Source organism: Anolis carolinensis, chromosome 2 (genome assembly GCF_035594765.1).
Source record: "Anolis carolinensis isolate JA03-04 chromosome 2, rAnoCar3.1.pri, whole genome shotgun sequence".
NCBI classification, from domain to species: domain Eukaryota; kingdom Metazoa; phylum Chordata; class Lepidosauria; order Squamata; family Dactyloidae; genus Anolis; species Anolis carolinensis.
In genome coordinates, this window is record NC_085842.1 from 297,674,812 (window position 1) to 297,688,045 (window position 13,234).

The 13,234-nt window shown below is 42.9% G+C and overlaps 1 pseudogene; it reads left to right on the forward strand.

Moving 5' to 3' along the window:
• Positions 1-12,468: 12,468 nt before the first annotated feature.
• Positions 12,469-12,588, forward strand: LOC134297224 (U2 spliceosomal RNA; annotated as a pseudogene).
• Positions 12,589-13,234: the final 646 nt, after the last annotated feature.

The window sequence follows — 13,234 nt, forward strand, 5'->3', positions numbered from 1 at the left end:
GGGCAGTCAGGGGGAAAAGCCACTCGCCATTGTTGTCTCGCGTGGGAGGGAGAGAAGGCGGGAGGGGAGCCTGTCTGTCTGTCTGTCTAGTGGAGGCTGGACCTTCGCTGGGGAAGCCTCTCCTCGAGAGACGCCTGGGCTGCTTCTCCTCGCGGGTTTCTGTTTTGCGTGTGTCTCCCCGCAGACACCCCCAGCCCCGCCGCCCTCTCCTCCGGAGACTGAGACTCCTTATAAATCCCCTGAGAGCCTCCCTCCTCACATCTCCAAACAGGAGTAAAGTTGGGTTGCTGTGACTTTTCCGGGCTGCCTGGCCATGTTCCAGAAGCACTCTCTCCTGACGTTTCGCCCACATCTGTGGCAGGCATCCTCAAAGGTTGTGAGGTCTGTTGGAAACTAGGCAAGGGAGGTTTATCTATCTGTGGAAGGTCCAGGGTGGGAGAAAGAACTCTTGTTTGTTGGAGGCAGGTGTGAATGTTGCAATTAATCAACTTGATTAGCATTGAAAAGCCTTGCAGCTTGAAAGCCTGGCTGCTCCCTGCTTGGGGGAATCCTTTGTTGGGAGGTCTTAGCTGGCCCTGATTGATTCATATCTGGAATTCCCCTGTTTTCAGAGGTTGTTCTTTATTTACTGCCCTGATTTTAGAGTTTTTAAAAATACTGGTAGCCAGACTTTGTTCGTTTTCACGGTTTTCTCCTTTCTGTTGAAATTGTCCACATGCTTGTGGATTCCAATGGCTTCTCTATGTCGTCTGACATGGTGGTTGTTAAGAGTGGTCCAGCATTTCTGTGTTCTCAAACAATATGCTGTGTTGGTTCATCAAAATTATTTGAGGTCACAGAAATGCTGGACCACTTTAACAACCACCATGTCAGACGACACAGAGAAGCCATTGGAATCCACAAGCATGTGGACAATTTCAACAGAAAGGAAAAAAAAAACATGAAAACAAACACACTCTGCCTACCAGTATGAAAAAAACTCTAAAATTAGGGCAGTAAATAAAGAACAACACCCAGAAGAGAGGGGAATTCCAGACAGGAAACAATCGGGGCCAGCTAACACCTCCCAACTAAGGAAACTCTCAGGCAGGAATCAGCCAGGCTTTGACGCTGCAAGGCTTTACAATGCTAATCAAGGTGATTAATTGCAACAATCACACTTCCAACAGACAAAGAGGTCTTTCTCTCACCCTGGACGGGTCAGAGCAGGGCATAAATAACCTACTTGCCTAGTTTCCAACAGACCTCACAACCTCTGAGGATGCCTGCTATAGATGCAGGCGAAACGTCAGGAGAGAATGCTTCTGAAACATAGCCACACAGCCGGGAAAACTCACAGCAACCCAGTGATTCCGGCCATGAAAGCCTTCCACAGCAGGAGTGAAGTTGCTGGCGAGCCCAGACAGACCGGCAGACAGACCCACAGACAGACAAGACTTCCCTTTTCCCCTCCCTCGCCCTCTCTCTCTGTGTCTCGGGAACAAACCAAAGTTTCATGTCTCCCCTTTAATCCCCCAGGTGCCCATCTTTTTATTTGGGGGGCCACTGGTTTTTTTTTTTTTTTGAGGAGAGAGGAACCCTGAAAGGAAGCGCTAAAGGGATTGGAGGGCTGAGGCGACGTAGGCGGCCCCTTCTCTCTCTCTCTCCCTCTTCCCCCCCTCCCCCCCAGAATAAAGGAAGGAAGGAAGGAAGGAAGGAAGGAAGGAAGGAAGGAAGGAAGGAAGGAAGGAAGGAAGGAAGGAAGGAAGGACGATGATGCGCAGTGGCACTTTTTTCCTCCCTCCCCTCGTTTTTTTCACCCCCCAAAGTTAGCCGGGACTCATTGCTCATAACATTTCCTTGGCACCGCTGAATGAAACCGAGGAGGCGACATTTCCTTTTGTGATACCCAAGGATTACTTAAATGAAAGCAGTAAAAAAGAGACACCTCCTTACAAACAATAACAATCTATTCACATAATAAAAGTGAATATATAATGTATGTGTGCGTGTGTGTGGCTGGGGTGTCCACTTAGGCAGATAAGCTCCTGCCTCCACAAAGAGCTATAGTTCCCACTATGCAGGAGACACCAAAGGCCCTCCCTCCAATGACACTACAAGTCATAGCGAGCGCCACGAACATGTCCAAAAGCCCTGTCAGTGTCCTCCACAAACACCATACTGCCCACCACCCAAGTAAAGGCTTTTTCATACAGGGACATTTTCATCCTAGGTTTTCTGTGTTTCCTCCACCACAGACTTCCCAGTGTTTCTGACTCTCTCCACAGGTGTGGAATTTGCATGACTCCGCCCACCGCCTTTCCCTTAACCCTTTCCTATTTTTTCCTATGGCACACTGCAAACAGAGGAATCGATCAGCAACTAAAAATACTAGAGAGGTCTGGGGAGAATTCACCATGACTTATAGGAGTTGTAGGTAATGGGATGTATAGTTCACCTGCAATCTAAGAGCAAATATTGAAGCTCTTTGGGGGAAATTCACCTTGATTTCGGGGAGTTGTAGTTCGCCTACATCCAAAGAGCGCTGTGAAATATATATAGAGAGAGGTTTGGGGAAACTTCACCACGACTTATAGGAGTTGTAGGTTGTGGGATTTATAGTTCACCTGCAATCTAAGATCATATATTGGAGCTCTTTGGGGGAAATCCACTTTGATTTTGGGGAGTTGTAGTTCGCCTACATCCAACGAGCACTGTGAACCCAAACACCTATAGATCTGGACCAAACATGGCATGCATACCTGATATCCCCAAATTTGATTACTGGAGGGGTTTGGAGGGAATTGACCTTCTTTTCTGGGAGTTGTAGTTCATCCACAAGCAGGGAAACAGTGACCTCCACCAATGATGGACCTGGACCAAACTTGGCACACAGGACCCCCATGGCTAACTCAAGTTACTGGAGGGGTTTGAGGAGACTATTGACTCACCATGGTGGGAACTGTAGTCTACCCTTGTAGCCAAAGAGCACACTCAATCCCACCAATGATGCCTCCAGAGCAAACTTGCCCAACATCACAAACTTTTAAGTGCGGATGGAGTTTCTCGGGGTTCACCTGGCATGAGGAGAGTTGTAGTTCACCCACAGCCTTATGCATTTGGTACAAGTATAAAATGGACTTTGTGCAATAGCCCGGGTCCCAAAGCTAGTCAAGAATGAGGAAAGTCGGAGAATGCCGCTGTCTCTTTGTCCCTCGCCCCTCGTCCGCCGGGCAACAGACAGGCAACTATGCAGACAGGCATTCTTGCCCATTGCCAGGTCGCGGGGCTTTTCTGCCGCTCCCTCCCTCTCCTCCCCCCCCTTCTCCTTCCCCGCCTCCCCAGCCCCTCTCCCCTCTCTCTCCCTCTCCCCTCCCACTCCAAATAACTCTGCGATAACAGATTTTTTTCCACCAACTGCAAGGAGATAGTGCTAATCTTTTAATAAAAGATCCCATTACAATGGGATCTGTCTGGACGGACTATAATAGATCCAGAAATACAGCCGTGCTAATATTAGAAGACAGTTGTTTGGGTGCCTCAGACGGGGCTTTGAAAGCGGGCAGGAATCACAATACCTCGCTTCCCCCTCCATTCACAAAGTGACTGGAGAAGAGGAGAAAAAAGAAAAAGAAAAGGACTGACCTCCTCCTCCTTAACATATTCAACCCCCCTCCCTCTCCTTATTTTATTTTGTCGTCACACGTTGCCCTTTCCTTCCCATCGGGGCGTTTTAATCACTTCAGAAGACGCTTCCTGCCCCTTGGGATCCCTCCCTTCCCTTCCCTTGCCCACAACGCATTTCCCCAAATGAGTCCCACTGGCCTCCCTTCTCTCCCCTCAACATCACTAGCTGGAAGACAGACTTGATGGGCGCCCTCTTATGGCAAGATGTCATGATCTATTGACAGGAGGAAATAAAATCCGCCTTGCCTTAGGAAGACAAGAGCCACCATCTATTTGGTAGTTTGAAACAGCATTATATGGTCTGTGTAGACCAGGCATGGGCAAACTTTGGCCCTCCAGGTGTTTTGGACTTCAACTCCCACAATTCCTAACAGCCGGTAGGCTGTTAGGAATTGTGGGAGTTGAAGTCCAAAACACCCGGAGGGCCAAAGTTTGCCCATGCCTGGTGTAGATATATGCAGTTGGTAGATGGGACCAACATTGCCATATAATGCATATTAAAATCCATATTGTGTTGTTTATTTGTTCAGTCTCTTCCGACTCTTTGAGACCTCATGGGCCAGCCCACGTCAGAGCTCCCTGTCGGCCGTGGCCATCTCCAGCTCCTTCAAGGTCAAGCCAGTCACTTCACGGATACCATCCATCCATCTTGCCCTTGGTTGGCCCCTCTTCCCTTTTTCTTCCACTTTGCCCAGCATCATTCTCTTCTCCAAGCTTTCCAGTCTTCTCATGATGTAGCCAAAGTACTTTATCTTTGCCTCTAATATCCTTCCCTCCAGTGAGCAGCCGGGCATTATTTCCTGGAGTATGGACTGGTTGGATTTTCTTGTGGTCCAAGGCACTGTCAGTATTTTCCTCCAACACTACAGTTCAAAAATATCTTGTCTTCCCTCACTCAGCCTTTTTTTATGGTCCAGCTCTCACATCCATAGGTTACTACAGGGAATAGTAACTATACGAAACCTTTTTGCCAGTGTGATGTCTCTATTCTTCAGTATTTTATCAAGATTCATCATTGCTCTCCTCCCAAGAAGAAAACGTCTTCTGATTTCCTGGCTGCAGTCTGTGTCAGCAGTAATCCTCATGCCTAGAAATACAAATTCTGTCACTGCCTCCAGATTTATTTGCCAGTTATCAATCAGTCTGGTTGCCATAATCTTGTTTTTTATGTTTAACTGCAGCCCAGCTTTTGCACTTTCTTCTTTCACCTTGGTGATAAAGCTCCTCAGCTCCTCCTCGCTTTCAGCCATCAGAGTGGCATCATCTGCATATCTAAGGTTGTTAATGTTTCTTCCAGCAATTTTAACTCCAGCCTTGGATTCGTCAAGCCCCGCACGTCGCATGATGCGTTCTGTGTACAAGTTGAATAGGTAGGGTGAAAGTATACAGCCCTGCCGTCCTCCTTTCCCAATCTTGAACCAGTCTGTTGATTCTTGGTCTGTTCTTACTGTGGCTACTTGGTTGTTATATAGATTCCTCAAGAGACAGACAAGGTGACTTGGTATCCCCATACCACCAAGAACATGCCACAGTTTATCCACGCAGTAGAAGGCTTTGGAATAGTCAATAAAGCAGAAATAGATGTTTTTCTGAAACTCCCTGGCTTCCTCCATTATCCAGTGGATATTGGCAATTTGGTCTCTCGTTCCTCTGCCTTTTCTAAACCCAGCTTGTACATCTGGCAACTCTCGCTCCATGTATTGCTGGAGTCTACCTTTCAGGATGTTGAGCATTACTTTACTGGCATGAGAAATAAATGCCACTGTACGAAAGTTTGAGTATTCTTTAACGTTCCCATTGTTTGGTATGTAGACCCATACAATGCCATTCAATGCAGTTTTAAATTAATTTTTGTAGCAGAAAAAGGACAAATGAAGAAAAAACAACTATACCTATGCATACATAAGTATAGGCATACTTAAACAATAGTTGCTGGTCATCGACTGTAATAAATAAATATATATACTTTAACAATAATTACATAACATCTGTCTCTAATTACATGTAATTCTACACTACAAACATATCTGTTTCCTGTTTCTTTTTGGTTGGTTTCTCTATAATTTCACATATTTTATTTCCCATATTTTGAATTCTTTTTTATTTTATATTCCAACAATTTATATCTCCAAATTGGTACTGAAAACACTGGTTCCTCTGAACAGTGGTTCATAAGAAATTCTGCGAACAGTTTGAGGTTTGGATGGTGATAACACAAACTACAAAGAACTGAAGCCCTTTTGTGTGCATTTGTGGGAGTTTGTTGTCTGGATGCCACAGATGGCAGCTAAGTCTGAACTGAATGAAATGGTCAGTGTAGACAACCCCTATGAACACATCTACCAGTGTTCTCCTAACCTGGACTTCAGCTTCTAGCAGCTTCAACCCATTTGGGGCAGGGTGTTATCAGTATGCTGATGAAACCGAAATATATTTCTCCATGTCTTCAAAAGCAGCTACAGCTAAGGATAGTGTGTCCTCTCTGAATGAATGCCTGGGGAAGTTAATGGGCAGGATGAGGAAAAACAAACTGAAACTGAATCTAGACAAAAGAGAGGTGCTTGCCATCACGAATCCTAATTTGGGGATGGAGGTGTGTCAACCAGTTCTGGATGGGGTTAAAATCCCCTGAAAGACTGTGTTCGCAGCTTAGAAGTGCTTCTGTATTTATCCCTCCAAATGTCAGCCCAGGTAGATGCAACAGTCAGGAGTGCTTACTGCCAGCTTCAGCTGATATGTCAGCTATGCCCCTTCCTAGATTTGGAGAACCTAAAGATGGGAGTGCATACGCTGGTATCCTCAAGGTTGGACTCCTGCAATATGGTTTACATTGGGTTACCCTTGTAGCAAGTTCGGAAACTCCAGCTGGTTCAAAATATAACATCCAGACTGGTTACTGGAGCATCTAGGAATTAGTTGCTGAACTTGCTGACTGAAAGGTCGGTGGTTCGAATCTGGGGAATAGGATGAGCTCCCACTGTTAGCCCCAGCTTCTACCAACCTAACAGTTCAAAAAACATGCAAATGTGAGTAGATTAATAGGTACTGCTCCGGTGGTAGGGTAATAGTGCTCCCTGCAGTCATGCTGGCTACATGACCGTGGAGATGTCTACGGACAATGCCGGCGCTTTGGCTTAAAAATGGAGATGAGCACCAACTCCCAGAATCAGATACGACTGGACTTAATGTCAGGCGAAAACCTTTACCTTTGCCTTTATGTGTTTGTTTATGTTTTAGTAACCAGCCTCAAGCTGTGAGGAGAGGCGGGCAAGAAATAAAACTATTATTGTTGTTGTTGCTGTTATTTGGTCCACAATCAGAGATTCTGGGGGCTGAAGTCAGAGTTTGGAAATCACTGATATCTATACTGTAGATTTAATGCAGTTTGACAATGAGTACAATACCTCACTGTACTACAACTCTCATTATTCTATAGCATTGAACCATGGCAGTTAAAGTGGTGTCAAACTGCCTTAATTGTACAGTCTAGATTCACCCCCAGGCTTCCAATGCAGCATTTTTGTCAGAAAACAGCAGTGGTGTGGTGGGATTTGGAATCCCCAGTGTTCCAACATAGTGCTTTAAAAGCAATATACACTCCCTCAACAAATCCAGATTACTTCTCACTCTCGCACATGAACAAAGGAAAGGGGGTGCTTTAATTTCCAGACAGTACACTGGTTCTTTTGAAACCTGGCTTGATCCCTTATGAATCACTCTTGCATATTTTCCTGCTACACCTACTTGTGTCTCTGATTTAAGCTGATGCCAACTTTAAATTCTGCGGAAATAAGAAGCGTAGAATTACATGTGGAAAGTCACACATTTTGTAAGGGCCCTAGATTTCTTCACCACACCTCCACCTTCCATTGAGGAAGACACAAAGAGTATTTCTAGATATCCGTATGCTTCTGACAAGAATTCTGAAAAATCCCCCTTTTTGGATTACAATTTCCAGAATTTCCCACAGTGGGCATAACGGTTAGGAAATCTGGGGAGTTGTGATCCTCCTCCCAAAAGGTAACTACATCACATTCTGGTTTCTTCATTTGTGTTTGTGCATATAGCAGCGTAGCAGAGTGAAGGTGGGAATGGTAACTAGACACAATCCTCCAATCCCCCATCCTCTTGAATCCAGTCATACTTTCTTATGAGAAATAAGAATGTAAGAAGGGATGTGCTATTCCAAACCAGAGGCCTATTAAATTCAGGATTGTTTGCTCAGCGGCCAGCCAGATGCCTACGGAAAACTCACAAGCAGGACATGAGTGCAAATACACCCTCCTGCTTGTACTTCCCAGCAACTGGTATTTAGAGACGTACTGCCCGTAATACTGGAAGTAATATACTGTATACCTAAAGTGGCCCACTATTGATAGCCCTATGAATTCTCTTTTAAAGCTGTCCAAATTGGCAGCTATTGCTGCATCTTCTGACTGTGAATTTTACCATTTCACTATGCATTGTGTAAAGAAATACTTGCTTTTAACTGCTCTAAATCTTCCAGTTTCACGAGATGACCTCATGTTCCATTTACTTCCTTCACACCATACCTTATTTTATACACCTCTGTATACACCTTTTTTCCTGTATTCACCTTGTTTTCCTGAGTCAAGCCCTACAAACATCATAACCATTTCCTTATAGGGAAGTTGCTCCAGATCTTTGACCATTTTGATGGCCTTTTTAATACTTTGCCTAGCTCAGTTTTCAAGGTCTGGTGACCAGAACTGTACACAATATTTCCAAATGTGATTCTACCACAGATTTGTACAAAGGCGTTGTTGCAATATGACCTGGTTACGGAACAAAGGTAGTGTTTGTTGCCTCAATGGATGATCTATGCCAGAAGCTGAACAGGAGAATTGGACCTCCTAGAGCTTCCAGTGCCACCAGCCATGGTATCTCACTGGGATGGGACTTGGAGACACTATACTGCAGTGACTTTGTTCCATCCTGGAGGGACAAACTCAGTGATGCTTATGGGACTCCTGTTTGAGTCCCTAGCCCTTGGTCTTTGAAGTTCTTCAGGGCTATCTTTTGTCCCCCATGTTATCTTATACATGAAGCCAGGGGTGAGGATTTCCAGAATTTTGGGGGTATGGTGCCATCAATATGCAGATGACATTCAGCTCTACTATTTTTTCCATCACAATCCAAGGAAGCTGTCTTGGATTGTGTCTGTCATCAGGCTATCTGGCAGATTGTATCTCTTCATACGAGTCTCTGAAATCATCAGGAGAGGCTCTTCTGCCCCCAATGCTATACGAAGCACAGCTGGGTCTTCCTAATGGCTGCACATAATGTTCTCTTCATCTTTCTGTTGGAAGGCAAGCCAACTTTAATTCCAATAGACTTTTAATACAGAAAAAAGTAAAACAATGAGCTAAGAAGTGTGCTATTATTTAAAGGTGCTTTCATATTGTGTTATATATCAGTTATTCAAAGCATTCTTGCAATCACTCTGTGAAGTAACACAATGTTGACTTGATACCATTGAGATTTTGCTCCTTGCAGTGAAGAACAAGAAGAACATACCATTCCATCCAAAAAACCCCTAATCAAACATGTAAGGTTAGCAGTCACACAGCATACACCAGGAGGAGCAACAGAGGCTCCAAGAGGTCATTAGGTTTATAAAAAAACTGATTATTGGTAAGGCTTGATCTCACAGATGGAACAGTAGTGACATTAACATATTCAGTTATTTGTTGTGCTTTTTTGTTGGCTTAATAATGGTATTACCACAGTGTGGATTTTACTGCCTTTAGAATCAAGAACCATAAGAGACCACAAGAGGCATCCAGTTTTTTTAAAATTTGTTTTTATTAATTTATCAATCCAAATGTACAAGCTCACATTTTCCTCATTCTACAATATCTCAAACACATCACGTTGCATACAATTCGATAACAAAAAAAAAATCCAGTTTAACTCCTGCCATGCAATGGAAGAGAAAGATATTACTGACATCCCTGACGTCATACCTCCAACAAAGCATCAGTGCTACATTTATGCCCCAAAACCAGAATGAATGATCAGATCAGAAACCCAACCTTCAAGTCATCAGCTGGCAGGACTGATGACTTGAAGGTTGGGTTGCTGATCTGAAGATTGCCGGGGAGAGTATGGATGAGCTCCCTCTATCAGCTCTAGCTTCATGCGAGGACATGAGAGAAGCCTTCCACAGATGGTATCAAAAAACATCTGGGCGTCCTCTAGGTAATGTCCTTGCAGGCAGCCAATTCTCTCACACCAGAAGTGACTTGCAGTTTCTCAAATCACTCCTGACATGAAAAAAATCCCTTCTAAGTAAATAATCCAATCTGAGCAAAAGATAGGACTTTAAAAATGCTAATCATGACACAAGAGACCAAACTGCATCTGAAGGGCAGATCTGTGATGTAGTGCAAATTTTGAAGCCCAGACTCTTGCTAAGACAACATCTACAGCATTTTTAAAAATGAGATTCTAAATGTGCAGCCAGCTATGTTGTTCAAAAACAATTTTTAGCAGTTTTTACTTCTACCAGGAGGATTTCTTTTGTAAAGCTAATGGATTTGGCCAACTGAAAATAAAGCTATCCAAATACTTTGGATTACAAAAAAAATCACCCACAAATATACATTGGTACTGAGAAAATATGTATCCCCACCCATTACTGTGAGTATAGCAACTAAGCTCTGAGGAACAGTGCTTAGGGGAGATGTCAGATACATTACAGTTCTTACTCACTAAAACATCCAAGGGCTCAGACCTTGTAAGCATCAGATCTAGTATCCTTGTAGCAGAGTAATTTATGGGGTACAAAACAGACTGCGTGTGAGGCACACATGATAGTTCTCCAGGGACTTCTTAAGGAATAACTGTGGCTGTCATCTGAGATAGGTACCCAATAATACCTTAAAAGGAAAGCCAGCTTTGGCTCATGCTTTATTCCAGTTTTTGGTTCTTGATTTGGTTTATCTTGATTCTGTTTCAATGTTCATCCTGATTCTAGAAAGTGTTTGACATTCCTTAGGGGTGGTATTAACTGTTCATATTCCTGGAAGCGGACTCATAATAGTTCCTTATGGTCCCATATGCACCTTAGATGTGCATCATCGGAAGATCAATACGATTGCTCTGGTATGGAGACTTGAATCACACCTGTTTTCTGACATCAGATGGAGACAGCTGCACTTCCTTTTATTGTTTTGGCTTCTTCAAATCCTAGACATTTGGTTTTGTCTGTGTACCTAAATGTCAGGGAAATGCTGGTGCCTTTCTTTCAAATTGAAGCAAGATTGCATTTCTGACTGCCTTCACTCTTTCTTTTTCCCTTCCTCTCTCTTTTGCTTTGTCAACAACAAAATGTAACTTACAGTAAAGGCAACAATAAAGCCCACTCTCTGAAGGAATTGTCCAACAGGACACAGGAATGTTGCTGTTCTCAGACTTTGAGGTTTCCTGTTAAAAAGCAAGTTTGTTTCAGAAATTTATTCATTTTAATATGTCTGGTTGGATCGTGAGGAAAATAACAAAAAACAACAACACTGTCTCATTGAAGAAAAACCATTATTTCAAACAGCCCGTACAGAACCCTATTTAATATATCATTATAACTAATGTTATTTAAGATTGTTAATTAATATTCATTTGAATGAATGGTAGGGATTTGCACCAGTGTCTGTCCAAGTCAGAACCATTTGCTATGTTTACTGGGAGAGTAAAGGAAATGTCGAAAAAAAACCCAAAACTCTTCCCCAAGAGAAGGTGCCTTCATGATCACTTTCAGATATTTTTTCTTTGTGCTGATTTTATCCTCATCTACTTCATTTTACTTTAGTATGATTGGATGAGGGAAACAGCAGATATTTCCTTTCCTGTAAAAGATTCCTGTAATCAACCCTTAGGGACAAGCATGAATAATTTTGTGTGTCCACATAGCAATACTGCATCACTATTTGCGGCAATATTATTCCTATTTTATAGATGGCTACAGATTCTGAGCTATAATTACTTGCTTAAAGCCAGTCACATATCCTCCAACATTTTCCAGCTGAAAACTAGGACTTTGTGGTTGAGCAGCATCACAGTCCAGATGCCAAAAGCTGTTTGCTTTTGTCTGAATCTACAGGGAAAAGTAAGAGCCTGGCCGCTCTTTTCTACTGAATTATTTGAGTGCAAATTGCTCTTTGAACTCAGCTTGTAGTTACTGAAGTAAATTGAGGACAAAGGGATAAGGAAAGAAAAACTGGTCTGAAAAAGTGGGCTCATTGGAAGAGTTGGAAGAGTTGGAGGCTATGCATTCAGTGATGACTTAGTAAAACTCAGGCCTATTTCTAAGGCACTAACAAAAGGCAAACTCTGGCACAAATAGACATCTCTTGATTTGAGAGCATATGTGATAAACTGCCTCTTCACTATTGGCAGCAGCAGGTGGATATGAGCCTCAATTTAAAATTTCCCACAATGCCAAGGATCATATGAGAAACTGAATACGATTTTCAGACTCAAGCAAATGCTACAGTTGATGGGCCCTGATCAACTGAATGTGCAGAACAATGAAGCTGGCTCAGCTGAGATAATTGTAGTATAATATGGCTCATGTATCTGTGAGACTGATGCCCACAGTTTAATTAACCCAAATGTATTCTCTCATTTAGTAGGTCCTCCAGTATGCTTCCAGTGGAATTTGATGATCAAGTCATGTTAGAAGACCTAGAATTGAGTTCTCTCTGGGCACTTCCTTTGTTCTCTAGCATGACCTTATTGTATGCTCCCACTGAAAGTGCTCCCTTCAATAAGGTTTGTTATTATATTGGTTCTTGGCCTTTTGGCTGAGATCAAGTGTAATTATCTGTTCTGATCAGTTTTATGAGGTTTGCTATTTTTTGCAAATTTTGAGAACTTCAGTATGTCCAAAAGCAGGTTCCCTATGGGTTTTTTTTTTTATTTTTTACTGATGTATCTCCTATTCAAAGGAAGTGGGAACTCATTTCTGGAGTAGAAGTAAAATAGTAATAGTATCTTTTACCACTCAGTTGAAAACTTATTCTTAAGGCTTATAACTAGGAATGTGCTGGAAATGGTTCCATGAAGCAATATGTTCCCCTGGAGTTCATAATGTCAGAATTCCAACATTTTGGAATCCCTTTCTCTGAGAGGCTTCAACTATATTTGATTGTATGGCAGAGACCTTGTTGTGTAAGCCTTTAAATACATTTCTATTTCCTGTGTGTGTTTTAAATATATTTTGTAATTGTATTGCGTTAAGTTTTGTAGAAAAAATAATAATGTTGTATGTAACTTCCACCTCACATAAACTCCACAGGAAAATATTGAAGCACGGGAGCATTGTCAGCACATTTCAATCCCACTAGGTATTCCAGGGCAGAACTACTTGCCACCAATCTGGAACGTGTATCGCTGCTATGGAGATTTTCCAGATAACCTGGGCAAGGTTCTGAGTGTCATGGTGGCCATTTGGTGGATCTAACATCAAGGCAAGAAGGGAACACAGATCCGTGATATAACATGTTCTCTGTAAGTCTATATGCACAAGACTCAATGAAGGCATTAGGTT